We start from the raw sequence: 14,145 nt of genomic DNA, 5'->3' as shown, positions 1-14,145 counted from the left end.
TACCTCTTGAAGCTCATCAAGAGAATGCCAAGAGTGTGCAAAGCAGTAATCAAAGCAAAAGGTGGCTACTTTGAAGAACCTAAAATATAACACATATTTTCAGTTGTTTCACACTTTTTTAAGTATTTCATTCCACATGTTTTAATTCATAGTTTTGATGATGCCTTCAATGTGAATCTACTGTTTACAGGGTCCTGATATATATACACACACACACACACACAGTTTAAACCAGCAGTTTACACGCACTATCTAAAAAGACACATATGCATGTTTTTCTCACTATTTGACACAAAATCAGAATAAACCTTTATTTATGTCAATTAGGATTACCAGGAATATTTACATATGCCAAATGCCAAAATAATGAGAGGGAAAATGCTTTAAGTAATTTTTATTTCTTTCTGCAAAGTCAAAATTTTACATACATTTCATTAGTATTTTGTACCATTGCCTTTAAACTGTATGACGTGGATCAAACATTTTGGACATCCTTCCACAAGCTTCTCACAGTAGCTGGTGGGAATTTGGGCCCATTCCTTCTAAGAGAACTGACGTAACTGAGCCATGTTTCTAGGTCACCTTGCTCGCATCTGTCCTTTCAGCCTTGCCCATAAATTTTCAATAGGATTGAGATCAGGGTTTTGTCATGGCTACTCCAAAACATTGACTTTGTTATCTTTAAGCCTTTGTAACCAGTTTGACAGTATGCCTTGAGTCGTTGTCCATTTCGAAGACCCATTTCCACCCAATCTTTAAGTTCCTGGCTGATGTCTTGAGATGTTGTTTCAGTTTCTGCCAGCATCTTCACAAGGTCTTTTGCTTTGTTCTTGGGTTGATATGCAGATATCTGACCAAAGCACATTTATCTCTGTTAAACAGAATCTGTCTCCTTCCTGAGCGGTATGATAGCTGGTCATTCCCATCTTGTTTGTACTTGCATATAAATATTTATGCATGATGATGATGATGATGATGATGAATGAGACACCTTTACGTATCTGGAAATTGCACCCAGGGATGAACTAGACTTGTGCAAGTCCACAATTTTCTTCCTGAGATCGTGTCTGATTTCTTTTGACTTTTCCATGATGCTACATAAAGTAGCAGTGTGTTTCAGGTGTGCACTAAAATCCATTCCCAGGTGTGTCTCCAATTATCTCAGATGTAGCCAATAAACCTATGTGTAAGGACCAGGGGTACGGGTAGGCCCAGGAGGTGGATCCACTGGACTGATCACCCCACCGAGGGCAAGGTGCCCGGTAGCCGGAGCACTACGAGTAGCAGGACAGTCCGTTCAGAGGACCAGAGTGAAGAAGTCTCTGGGACCACAGAGTCTCTGAAGGTAGTCTGGGTGACGAAGCTCAAGTTCGGAGGCCGGGATGATGTCAGGCAGAATCCGGAACCAGCTGAGCGAGGAGGTCGGTCACCACACGGATCCAGGGATCAGAGACGGTAGGGACTGAAGAGATGGCAGGCAGTCACCGTCCGGAGTTCTGGAATCGTCAGGACCGGTTGGCGAGGCAGGAGCGGCTCTACAAGACAGATAGGTAAGTACGGGACAAGGCACAGGGGGACCTGACTCCTAGCTTACTAAACACAAAGAACAGGCCCTATCCACTTGGAAAGAAACCCCCTATATACCCTGTACCTGAGTCTTCAATATCCTGTTGGATGACGCTCGCCCTTTAAGAGAGGGTCAATGACCGCGCGCGCGCCCTAACGCGCATGCGCAAGGCTCGGTTGCCAGAAGCCAGAGCAGGAAGCGGTGCACAGGAGGCAGGAGTGCCGGGCTGGCTCAGCGTCGCAAACAGGCGCCGGGAGCGGGGACCGGATCGCCTGGAGGACGCAGGTGAAGGAGCATGGAGGCTGTGGAGCGGGGGACCGGGGAGCGGGACACGGGAGCCGGGGAGCGGGACACAGGCACCGGGGAGCGAGGCACGGGTACCGGGGAGCATGGAACGGGCACCGGGGAGCCAGGCACGGGCACCGGGAACGTGGCACGGGCACCGGGGAGCATGGCGCGGGCACCGGGGAGCGTGACAGTACCCCCTACCCCACGCCCCCCTCCCCGCAACCGGGACAGGAAGGCACGTATCAGGGGAGTACTCACATTCTCTTGAGGTTCCCAGGACCAATCCTCAGGACCATACCCTGCCCAGTCCACCAGGAAGAACTGCCGGCCCCGCACGGTCTTCATGGCCATGATATCCCTTACCGCATAGATGTCATTGTCAGCAATAGGAGGAGGAGCAGAACTGGCATCAGCGGAGAAGGGACCAAGGACAACTGGCTTGAGCAGGGAGACGTGGAAGGAGTTGGGTATCCTCATCGTGGCCGGGAGCTGCAGCTTGTAGGAGACCTCATTGATCTTGCCGATGACTTTAAACGGCCCTACGTAGCGAGGACCCAGCTTGTACGGTGGTAGCTTCAATCGGACATATTTGGAAGCAAGCCAGACCAGATCTCCTGGAGAGAAACATGGAGGATCCAGGCGCCTCTTGTCCGCGTGTCTCTTCATCCGCAGGGAAGCGCGTCCAAGGGACACCTTGACAGAGTTCCAAATTGTTGAGAAGTCACGGACTACTGTATCAGCAGCAGGGACATGCGTGGTAGAGGATACAGGTAATGGGACGGAAGGCTGAAGTCCGTAAATGACATGGAAGGGAGAGGTGGAGGAGGACTCACTGACGTGATGGTTATGGGAGAATTCAGCCCAAGGAAGGAGTGTGGACATATCGTCGTGATGGATGTTAACGTAGTGGCGCAAGAAGGAGGTCAGGATCTGATTGACTCGTTCCACTTGGCCATTCGACTGAGGGTGGTAGGCCGAAGAAAAGTTCAGAGTCACTCCCAGATGTTTGCAGAGGGCCCTCCAGAAGCGCGAGGTGAACTGAGTTCCTCTGTCGGACACAATGTGTGAGGGAAAGCCATGCAACCGGAAGATGTGCTGTATGTAGGCGTCAGCGAGCTCCTGGGCAGAGGGCAGTCCAGCCATAGGGACGAAATGAGCCATCTTGGAGAAACGATCCACCACGACCCATATGACCGTGTGTCCGGAGGACAAGGGCAAGTCTGTAATAAAGTCCATTGCAATGTGTTGCCATGGAATGGAGGGAATTGGCAGCGGCAGAAGACAACCATATGGCAGGTGTTTGGGCGTCTTGTTCCGGGCACAGGAGGAGCAGGCTGAGACAAAAGACGCGACGTCCGTGCGAAGGGATGGCCACCAATAGTGCCGGATAATCGTATACATGTTCTCTTCTGAACAGCATGGCCAGCTATTTTCGAGGCATGGCCCCAGTGTAAGACTTTTTGTCTGTCGGTTTCAGAGACATAGGTCTTCCCAGGGGGTATCTGAGCCAGAGTGACAGGAGCCACCGGAATGGCTTTACTTGGGCAGATGATTAGCTGGGATGTCTCCTCCTCCTGTTCCATGGGCAAAAAAGACATGGACAAGGCATCTGCTCGCACGTTCTTATCCGCGGGCCAAAAATGGAGTTGAAAATCGAACCTGGCAAAGAACAAGGACCACCTGGCTTGTCGTGGGTTCAGTTGTTGAGCAGACCGCAGGTATTCCAGGTTCTTGTGGTTAGTGTAAATGATCACGGGGTACACTGCTCCCTCCAGAAGGTAGCGCCATTCTTCCAGAGCCAGCTTGACTGCTAATAGCTCTCTATCACCGATGGTGTATTTGCGTTTAGGCGCCGAGAAGCTCTTGGAGAAGAATCCGCAAGTGACCATGTTCCCAGTGGAGGACTTCTGCATGAGCACTGCCCTGGCCCCAGAGGACGAGGCATCCACCTCCAAGGTGAACTGTCGGTTTAACTCAGGACGGTGGAGCACAGGAGAGGAAGCAAACGCCCGCTTCAGGGAGCCAAACGCGGCGTCGGCCGCAGGTGACCAGTCCTTTGGATTAGCCCCCTTCTTGGTCAAGGCAGAGAGAGGTGCAGTCAAGGCAGAGAAGTGAGGGATGAATTGACGGTAATAGTTCGCAAAGCCAAGGAAACGTTGAATCGCCTTCAGTCCGGAAGGAGGGGGCCAATTGAGGATGGCAGACACCTTCTCTGGGTCCATCTGCAGGCCAGTATCGGAGATTACGTAATCGAGGAAGGGAAGAGACGACTGTTCGAAGACACACTTCTCGTACTTGGTGTACAGGCGATTCTCTCTAAGCCTTTGTAGTACCAGCTGCACGTTCTCTCTGTGGGTCTGTGGGTCCGGAGAGAAGACCAGAATGTCATCCAGATATTCCGCCACACAGACATAGAGAAGGTCCCGGAACACGTCGTTCACTAGTTCTTGAAAGACTGCCGGTGCGTTACACAGGCCGAAGGGCATCACACAATACTCGTAGTGCCTATCGCGAGTGTTGAATGCGGTCTTCCATTCGTCCCCAGATCGGATGCGGACCAGGTTGTAGGCACCACGAAAATCCAACTTGGTGAACACACGAGCTCCTCTAAGCCGATCAAACAATTCGGGGATGAGCGGCAGGGGGTATTTATTATTTACGGTGATTTGGTTCAATCCCCGGTAGTCAATGCAGGGGCGCAGGTCGCCCTCTTTCTTCTTAACGAAGAAGAAGCCTGCTCCAGCAGGAGAGGAGGATCTCCAGATGAATCCCCTTGCCAAGTTCTCAGTGATGTTGGCAGACATGGCCCTCGTTTCAGCAGGGGACAAAGGATATCTCCGTCCTCGAGGTGGTGTGGTTCCCAGCAGTAAGTCGATGGCACAGTCATAAGGACGATGTGGCGGCAGTACCTGTGACTCTTTTTTATCAAAAACGTCCACGAAGGACCAATAGGCTGAAGGCAATCCTGGTAGGGACTCCGGGACCGGAGGTCGTCGGATGGGCTGTATGGACCTCAGACAGTTCTCTTGGCAAGAGGAACCCCATCGGGTAATTTCGCCAGCATGCCAGCTGACCAATGGTTCATGTGTCCGTAGCCAGGGGAGTCCCAGCAGGATTTGATGAGACATGTGCGGGAGGACGTAGAGAGTGATTTTCTCGGTGTGCAGGGCACCGATACGTAGCTCCACAGGCGTGGTGATCCACGAGATGGTGTCAAAGAGGGGTCTCCCATCTACAGAGGCAATCATGAGAGGTTTGTCGAGTGGAATAACAGGCACCTGGTACTTGTCCACCGTAGCCTGCTGGATGAAATTGCCTGCTGCCCCGGAATCGAGGTGCGATTCTGCCATATACCGCATCTCTCCCGCTGTCACTTAGACGGTCCACGTAACCGGGTCTGAGAGAGTCCCAGTACCTAGGGTGGCCTCTCCTACAAACCCTAGGCTTTGGAGTTTCTCGGCCTCTCTGGACAGGAATGTAGCAGGTGTGTACCCTCTCCGCAGTAGAAGCAGAGACCCTTGAATTCGTTCTGCTCGACGTTGCTCAGACTGCCTCAATCGGTCAATCTGCATGGGCTCGTGGACAGAGACGCCAGATGACGCCGACTGAGGAAAAGCAGGCTTCTGTGGAGGAGAGGAATGCCGTATCGGACGTCTCTTGCGGGACACCTCTTTGGATCGTTCCTGAAAGCGGAGGTTCACGCGGGTGGCCAGAGCGATCAGGGCATCCAGGGTGGAAGGAACATCGCGGCCGGCCAGCTTGTCCTTAATACGACCGGCAAGTCCTTCCCAGAAGGCGGCGGTTAGGGACTCGTTGGTCCACCCTAATTCAGAGGCTAAGGTGCGGAAGCGGATGGCGTATTGACCCACCGTCAAGGTCCCCTGACGTAGCCTGAGGAGTGATGAGGCGGACGTGGCGGCACATCCGGGTTCGTCAAAGGTGGTTCGGAAAGCCTGCAGGAAATCCTGGATGTTAGTGGTTACAGGGTCCTCCTTCCCCCACAAGGGGTTCATCCAGGCCAGTGCCTCACCCTCTAGATGGGACATCACAAACGCCACCTTGGCTTGATCGGAGGCAAACAGATGCGGAGGCAGCTTAAAGTGGAGGGAGCACTGGTTCAAGAATCCTCTGCAGGTCTTAGGATCTCCGGCATATCGGGGCGGAGAGGCTAAGCGGAGTTTAGAGGCTTCCGAGGAAGCTCCGACGGGAGCTGTGGACGTGGACTGTGATGCCAGGGACGTGGCTGTTGCTTGCAGCGTATTCAGGCGGGTGTCCACTGAGGTCATGAAGGCTAGCATGCGGGATTGGGTCTCGCGTTGTCGTCCAAGTTCCTGCTGCAATCCGGCCAGCTGGGACGCTAGTGCTTCGGCGGGATCCATGGCCTGTTCTTACTGTAAGGACCAGGGGGACGGGTAGGCCCAGGAGGTGGATCCACTGGACTGATCACCCCACCGAGGGCAAGGTGCCCGGTAGCCGGAGCACTACGGGTAGCAGGACAGTCTGTTCAGAGGACTGGAGTGAAGAAGTCCCTGGGACCACAGAGTCTCTGAAGGTAGTCCGGGTGATGAAGCTCAGGTTTGCAGGCCGGGATGATGTCAGGCAGAATCCGGAACCAGCTGAGCGAGGAGGTCGGTCACCACACGGATCCAGGGATCGGAGATGGTAGGGACTGAAGAGATGGCAGGCAGTCACCGTCCGGAGTTCTGGAATCGTCAGGACCGGTTGGCGAGGCAGGAGCGGCTCTACAGGACAGATAGGTAAGTACGGGACAAGGCACAGGGGGACCTGACTCCTAGCTTACTAAACACAAAGAACAGGCCCCGCCCACTTGAAAGGAACCCCCTATATACCCTGTACCTGAGTCTTCAATATCCTGTTGGATGACGCTCGCCCTTTAAGAGAGGGTCAATGACCGCGCGCGCGCCCTAACGCGCATGCGCGGGGCCCGGGTGCCAGAAGCCAGAGCAGGAAGTGGTGCACAGGAGGCAGGAGTGCCATGCTGGCTCAGCGTCACAGACGGGCGCCGGGAGCGGGGACCGGGTCGCCTGGAGGATGCAGGTGAAGGAGTATGGAGGCTGTGGAGCGGGGGACCGGGGAGCGGGACACGGGAGCCGGGGAGCGGGACACAGGCACTGGGGAGCGAGGCACGGGCACCGGGGAGCGTGGCACGGGCACCGGGGAGCGAGGCACGGGCACCGGGGAACGTGGCATGGGCACTGGGGAGCGTGGCACGGGCACCGGGGAGCGTGACACTATGTGAGGTAGCGACCACCTTTGTTGTAAATGGTTGCTATGTATTGCAGTGGAGGAGGTCCCCTGCATTATAAACATGGAATATTTACTATGGGACTTGTAGTTCCATAACTCTTGGTAATACATTAAGGGTCAGCATCCCTTTAAGCATAGCCACAGTGTTGTATGGGTCTGGCCATCCACATACTCCACCTTTGGGTGTGTTTGACACATATGTCTTCATGGGGTGTTTGATACATGGCAAGAGAGAGACTACAGCCAGTATGGAGATTGCTAGGCTAATTTAGGAGACTGTTTGTTTGACCACATGGTCTCTGAGGCTTGTGAGCAGTTCACTTTCTGGAGGCCCCCTGAAAGCTGTCCATGGGTATTTGAGCAGGCTGCAGTTTTCTCTGATGACATCGGCTAGGAGGCTAGATGTATGAAACCTGTAGTTGCTCTGTGACTAGGAAGCTGGAGTTCTTCTGAGGATCTGGACTGACCGCAGTCAGTGTCAGAGAGCAAGTCACAGTTCCTGGTTGGTGATTTCAGTGAGGCAGTCTTCCTAGAAATCAGTGGGAGCCTTGCTTAAGCTCCAGAAAAGGTAACCTCACACAAGGGGTTGTATTCTGACCCAAGTAAATGAGTGGACAGTGCAATATTTCCACTGGGATACCACTGCTGGTGTATCCAATGCCATGTGGGCATAACCGTGAATGAAACAGACTCTATTAAGTTTGTTTCTGTATAGCTGAAGGAAACCTTAGCAAAGGTTAAAAGTCTTGACAGCCGTGTGTGAGTACTGGACAGGTCAGTCACTAATGTGCTAATGTGAAAGACTGTATCCAATCACTGTGAGTTCTACCTCAATAAATAATAGTTAAACGGACTGTAATATCGTGTATGATCCTTTAAACTTTAAATAAACCAACTGGACTTTTTAAATTGAAACTATTCCTGTGTAGCTGAGTAATAGCAGCCATGTGAGTGTCACCCAATATACTCAGTGAACGCAGCTTAACACCTACCAGAAGCTTCCAAAGACATGATATCATCATATGTGCTATCCCAAATTGTTTAAAGGCATAGTGCTCTTAGTGTATATAAACCTTTGACTTTGGAAAAAGTAAAAAAAAATACTTTAAAATGTTCTGTCTCTTATAATTTTGGCATTTGGAAAATATAAATAATGTTGTTAATCCTAATTGACCTAAAACGGGAAATGTTTATTCTGATTTCTTGTTAGCTAGTGAGAAAAACACGCATATGTGTCTTTTTAGATAATATATGTAAACCTCTGATTTCAAATGTCTTTATGACTGGTGCCAACAATTTTTCCTGTCACATATTTGTAGTTTTGTGTGAATATTAATTATGGGAGGACCCAGACTGTAAAAGTCTGGATCCACGCAGTTTCAAAAGTATCCGGTTTCCAGGCCTTGGCCCAGAGTTCTCAAGTAACTCCGACTAATGATCCGTATCTAGAAAGTCAGAAAATCAAAACAAAAGAAAGAAAAAATGAAAGTAAACCAAGCTTGCTATACTTACCAAGTCTATGGCATGTCTGTAACTGCATCCGGGCCACTCAATCTTCTTCCGGGGCTGCTCAATAGCCTCATACATTTTCACTGTGCATCCTGCCAATTGGCAGTCCTGGCATCTGTGGTTGGTTGCAGTCAGACAGTACTCTTAACCTGTGTGACAGAGTGTCTTACTGCCTGCAATCACAGACCCTCTGTTATGGTTCGGGGTCCTTCTGAGTCCTGAACCGGTCCAGTCCTGTCATTGACTCCCACATTTGGATCGGTCGACTCCACAGCACCACCTATCCGTCATTCGAGGTGTTGGGCTGAGAGGCAGCAGGTGGCTAGAGTCTTGTACTATCCTGAGTCTAAGTGCTCATTTAATGCTACTGCGCATGCGTGGGCTCCCGCAGCTTCTCCAGGCACTAAGTGTGGGTTACCGCTATCGCGCATGCGCGTGACGTCATCGCTGACGAGGCGGCCGCTGATTGGCTTGCAGTGACGCGGTGGCCGCTGATTGGTCAGCATGACATCAGCGGCTATGTGGAGGCCGCATTGTGGCCGCAACTGGCGCCATTACCCCATGCAATGTAGAGTGGAAATGGGAGGCGGGTTTAAAAAGTTTGTAACCACGTCCATCGGGGTGCAAGCTTCATTCCCCATTGTCTATGGCTGTAGCTCAGTGAGCAGACTGTGCTGCATGTATGCTTGGGCTCCAGTGCCATCTTTCCTGCAGTGTTTGTGGCAGGTGCGAGTATGTAGATAGGACTGTGAAAGGTAGGGCTAGAACGTCGGTGCTGGATACCACAATATACTGATAACGCGGCGCGGTTAGGGCAATCTCCTGTCCTATTAGTCCCCGAATACCCAGTGATGCTAACTTGGTTATCCCTTCTGTCTGACATGCCCTCTATGCACATGACCGGTAGTCTGCAGAGCCAGTGGCAGACTTGTGTGTGTGTTTACCAGTCCTCGGGTGCCCAGTGCCACTAACTGGGTATCCCACGTGGTCTGACGTACCCTCTACACATGGGACTGTTAGTCTGCAGTGACAGTGGCAGACTGTTACCTGTAACGCAATCTGGGCTATCCACCCGTCTGTTGTGCCCTCTACGCACCTGACCGGTTAAGCATCTATCCTTTCGGCTTCCCAGTGATGCTAACTGGGTTACCTCTCAGTCTGATGTGTTTCTTCACACGTGACAAATACCTGTGTACCTGTGAAGCTAACAGGGACACGCTGTACGTTGGGGTGTGACCTTAAATATCCCCTTAGTTCATTTTTGCGTTTTCCTTAGTTCCTGTATCCGTTCTCCAGTCCCTTAGCGGTTTTGCCATCTGCCCGGAGGACTTCGGGTGACGATTGGCTTCATATTATTTTATATCCAATTGTCCCCATCGTAACACCCTGCCTATGGGTCAGAAAGAAAGAAAGAAAGAAATTGGCATAGGGTCCTACTTATTATGATATCCAACACAAATAAAGCATATAGCTAAAGGTTGCTGGCCCCAGCCGTGCATTTATCTTTGCTCTGTATAAAAAAACAGGAACCAAATGAGGCTTTTTTAATTATTATTTAAAAAAATATATAAAATCGGCTTGCGGTCCTCAACAATTTTGATACCCAACCATGATAATGTCCAATAACTGGGGGTTGATGTTCTCAGGCTGGGGAGACCCATGCTTATTAGGCCCCCACCTAAAAATAGCAGCTTGCAGCCACCCAGGATTGTTGCATTCATTACTTTACTCGGAACTTTATCTGCCTCTTCCAATTTGTCCTGATGAAGTTTCAATCTGGTTAATAAAAGGTTAATAACAACACTGCCACTTAGCTGCCACTCATCCCCAGATTAGTAATGGGAGGCATCTACGAGACCCCTTCCATTACTAATTGGTATGTAAAAAGAAATAAACTCAAAAATAGAATAAATCCCTTATTTAACATAAAATACAACAAAACCATCTTCTTTCATCACCTTATGAACCCCTAAAAGACCCAGGTCTGACATATACCACACGAGGTCCCGCAGCGATTCCAGTTCTGCTACAGCTGAAGTGACAGGGGTGGCCATGGAACATTACCACCCGCTGTGGGTTTCAGGCAGAGAATAAGCCACACAATGAGCCACAATGTCCTTCAGGTTATTTGTGGTCACAGCTGGAGGTTCCCATGGTCCTCCTCTTATGATCACAGGTAACCTGACCTCAGACCTGCAGTTCACAGACCTATACCTCTTGGCAAAAAAATATTTTTTGGCCAACAGATGCTCATTTGGTGCTGAAGTTTCAACAGCATATTTCTGCACCCAATTTATTCCTCCTGCCACAAAACTTGCATCACTACTACATGCAATATGAGGAGGTAGTGATGCAATTTTTTTGCCAGGAGGTGTAGATTGGGTGCAGAAATATAGTGTAAAGATTTCAGCACCAAATTTGAATCTCTTGCCCCCAAAATGAAAAAAAAAAAAAGTTTTGACACTGTTTCGGTGCAGCTTTCTGCCAAGAGGGGAAAATTTGGTGCTGAAATCTGGTGCAGACATTTCAGCACCAAATTTGCACCTCCTGGCAGAAAGCTGCACAGAAACGGCATCAAAACAATTTATTTTGAATTTTGGGGCCAAGAGACGTAAATTAGGTGATAACATTTTTGCACCATATTCATGCACCCAATTTACACCTCCTGGCAAATAAAATGAATCAAAACTGCATGCGGTATGATGCGGCAGCGATGCAGTTTTTTGCCAGAAGGAGTAGATTGGGTGCAGAAATAAGTATAGTGAGCAGCCCGTAAGTAGTTTCAGTCGCACCAGAGACTCAGTAAGTATAGCAGCTTGTTCCAATCCACCTATCCCTTCTACTACCATTTTTAAGCTGCCCACGACAGCCGGCAGGGATTGACGTGACACGATCCATGACATACCGAGAACGTAATGTGTTGTGAAGAGGTTAAAAGAAATAAACATGTTTATGACAAAATGTATGTAATTTAAATAATTTTCTGGGGCAAAACCTAATTTTCTGGAACAATTTTAAGGGGGAAAACATGTTTTCCATGACTGTAGATATACACCAAAGAACAAAAGGGCAACAATGTTTTGTACTTTTAACTTTCAGGCTCCATATCCCACCATCCACAACAGATTTGAGACTACATTAACCATTAATCATCTTTGCCATCACATATATAAATTTGACTTGCAACTATTTATCATATGATTAAGTATGCAGATTCTTAGGATGTCCCTGTCTTTGTACTGGGTTGCTTTTTGAATTTAAACATCTTTTTCTTCCTGTATACTACATAATTCCAACCTTTTCTTTATATTACTTAATAACTCTATGTTATTAGGTTGATTCCCATGTGAAAGGTCACTGCTGCTTCATTTGAACCAAAGAAAATAGAAAAAGCATCAACCAGCTCATTGATATCAGACTCTCAGCCATGAAAATTGCCAAACTGCATCATGTGACTGCCATGACAGTTGGAAGAACACAAAATGAAGTATGCACATCTATTAAAAAGCCAAGAGGTGGAAGTCCATGCAAAATATTGGACTTAAGTTGTTTCACCACAAGGTCTATTACTTCTGATGTGACAAACAAGGCAGTGGAGGTTGTTCGTATGCTTCGTAGTAGTGAGATAACAGATGTTCATACAAGCATCATGCGATGCATGTTACACATGTCTGAAATGATGGCCCGAAAAAAAGTGAAGATGCCTTGACTTCAATATAATCATAACAATTGTAGACTCAAGTTTGCAAAAAAGTTTGTAAAGTGGACATTAGGAGATTGGAAATGGTTGATTTGGAGGGATGAGATAAAGTCAGTAGACTAGGCTCTGATGTATGCCAATAGCTGTGGAAGAAACAAAGGAAAAAATGGCTATGGAATTGAGAAATGGAAGTCTAATGATATGGTGCTGTTTCACAGCCAAAGGCATTGCACACTTTACCATAATCAATGTTCTCAATGCTGAGTTATATGTGTGTCCTACAAGAAAAGTTACTTTGTACACTCGAGTACTAAGGGTATGACAAGGATGGCATAGTGTTTCAGCAGGATAACTAGCCAAAGCTTAAAGGAGTTGTCCGACATTAGCTTACCAAAAAATTTTGAGTTTATCTGTGCTGTATTGTCATATAAAACACCCCTACCTTGTTATTTTTTCTTTTCTAACTTTTGTTCCTCTTTAATTATTTCTTTATTCTCTGCAGTTCTTTGTTTACATTTTGCTCCAGCAAACTGACCACTTCCTGTGCAAAACCTCAGTCAGAGCTGGCACCACCCGGCCTCACTGTACAGCCCTGCCCCCTGCCAGCCCCGCCCTCTGCCCGCCCCCTGCACACACATTCCCTGTCAGTGTTCTGCCCCAGCACTGACCTGTTATCACTCTAGCAATGGAAATAACAGCCCGGCATTGGCCTCTGCGCCACACACACACACACAAAATGCACGCACACATCGGGCTCTGCACCACACACACACACACATCGGGCACTGCACCCCACACCACATCAGGCTCTGCAACCCTCCCCCCCCCACACACACCACACACACACACGGCGCTCTGTACCGATCCCCTCTCACCATCGTTCTGTACCGACCCTTACCCTCATAGGGAACACATGTAGGCTATAATCACATGCCCGTTCCGTTTTTGCGGTCCGCAAAAAACGGTCCATTTTTCCACGGATACATCCATGTGTCATCTGTGTGCCTTCCGTTTTTTTGCGGATCTCAAAAAACGGAAGCAGCAAGAAAGATAAATAGATGAGTAGATATAGAGATGAATAGATAGATATAGAGACAGAGAGATAGAGGGATGAATGAATGGATAGAGGGATAGATAGATAGATAGAATCATAGATAGGTAGGTAGGTGGATAGATAGATGAGAAAGACATTTAATGTCCTAACCCCTGCATATTCTAAGCTGGCACCCTTTAGTGACTTTCATGTAACACTAAAGGGTGCTTAGCCTTGTAATTATCCAAAAAATAAAAATAATTAAAAAAAACCAACTATACTTTTGTAGCCAGCTAGGGTAAAGCAGACAGCTGCAGCCTGCAAACCACAGCTGGCAGCTTCACCTTGGCTGATAATCCAAAACAGAGGGCACCCCATGCTGTCATTTTAAATTAAATAAATAATTTAAAACAAAACACATGGGGTCCCCCCCAAATTGGATCACCAGGCAAGGTAAAGCGGACAGCTGTGGTCTGGTATTCTCAGACTAGGGAGGTCCACTGTTATTGGACACTCCCCAGCCTTGAAATAGCAGGCCACAGCTGCCCCAGAAGTGACGCATCCATTAGATGTGCCAATCCTGGTGCTTCGCCCCAACTCATCCCGTGCTCTGGTGCGGTGGCAAACGGGGTAATATATGGGGTTGATGATGTGTAATGTCACCTGGCATCAAGCCCTGGGGTTAGGGATGTCACGCGTCTATCAGATACCCGACATCACAAGACCAGTCAGTAATAAAAAAATAGACAAAAAAAAGTTTTATTTGAAAACCCACTCCCC

Source organism: Anomaloglossus baeobatrachus, chromosome 1, assembly GCF_048569485.1.
Source record: "Anomaloglossus baeobatrachus isolate aAnoBae1 chromosome 1, aAnoBae1.hap1, whole genome shotgun sequence".
In the NCBI taxonomy this organism is placed as follows: Eukaryota; Metazoa; Chordata; class Amphibia; order Anura; family Aromobatidae; genus Anomaloglossus; species Anomaloglossus baeobatrachus.
This window is presented reverse-complemented; position numbering follows the sequence as displayed.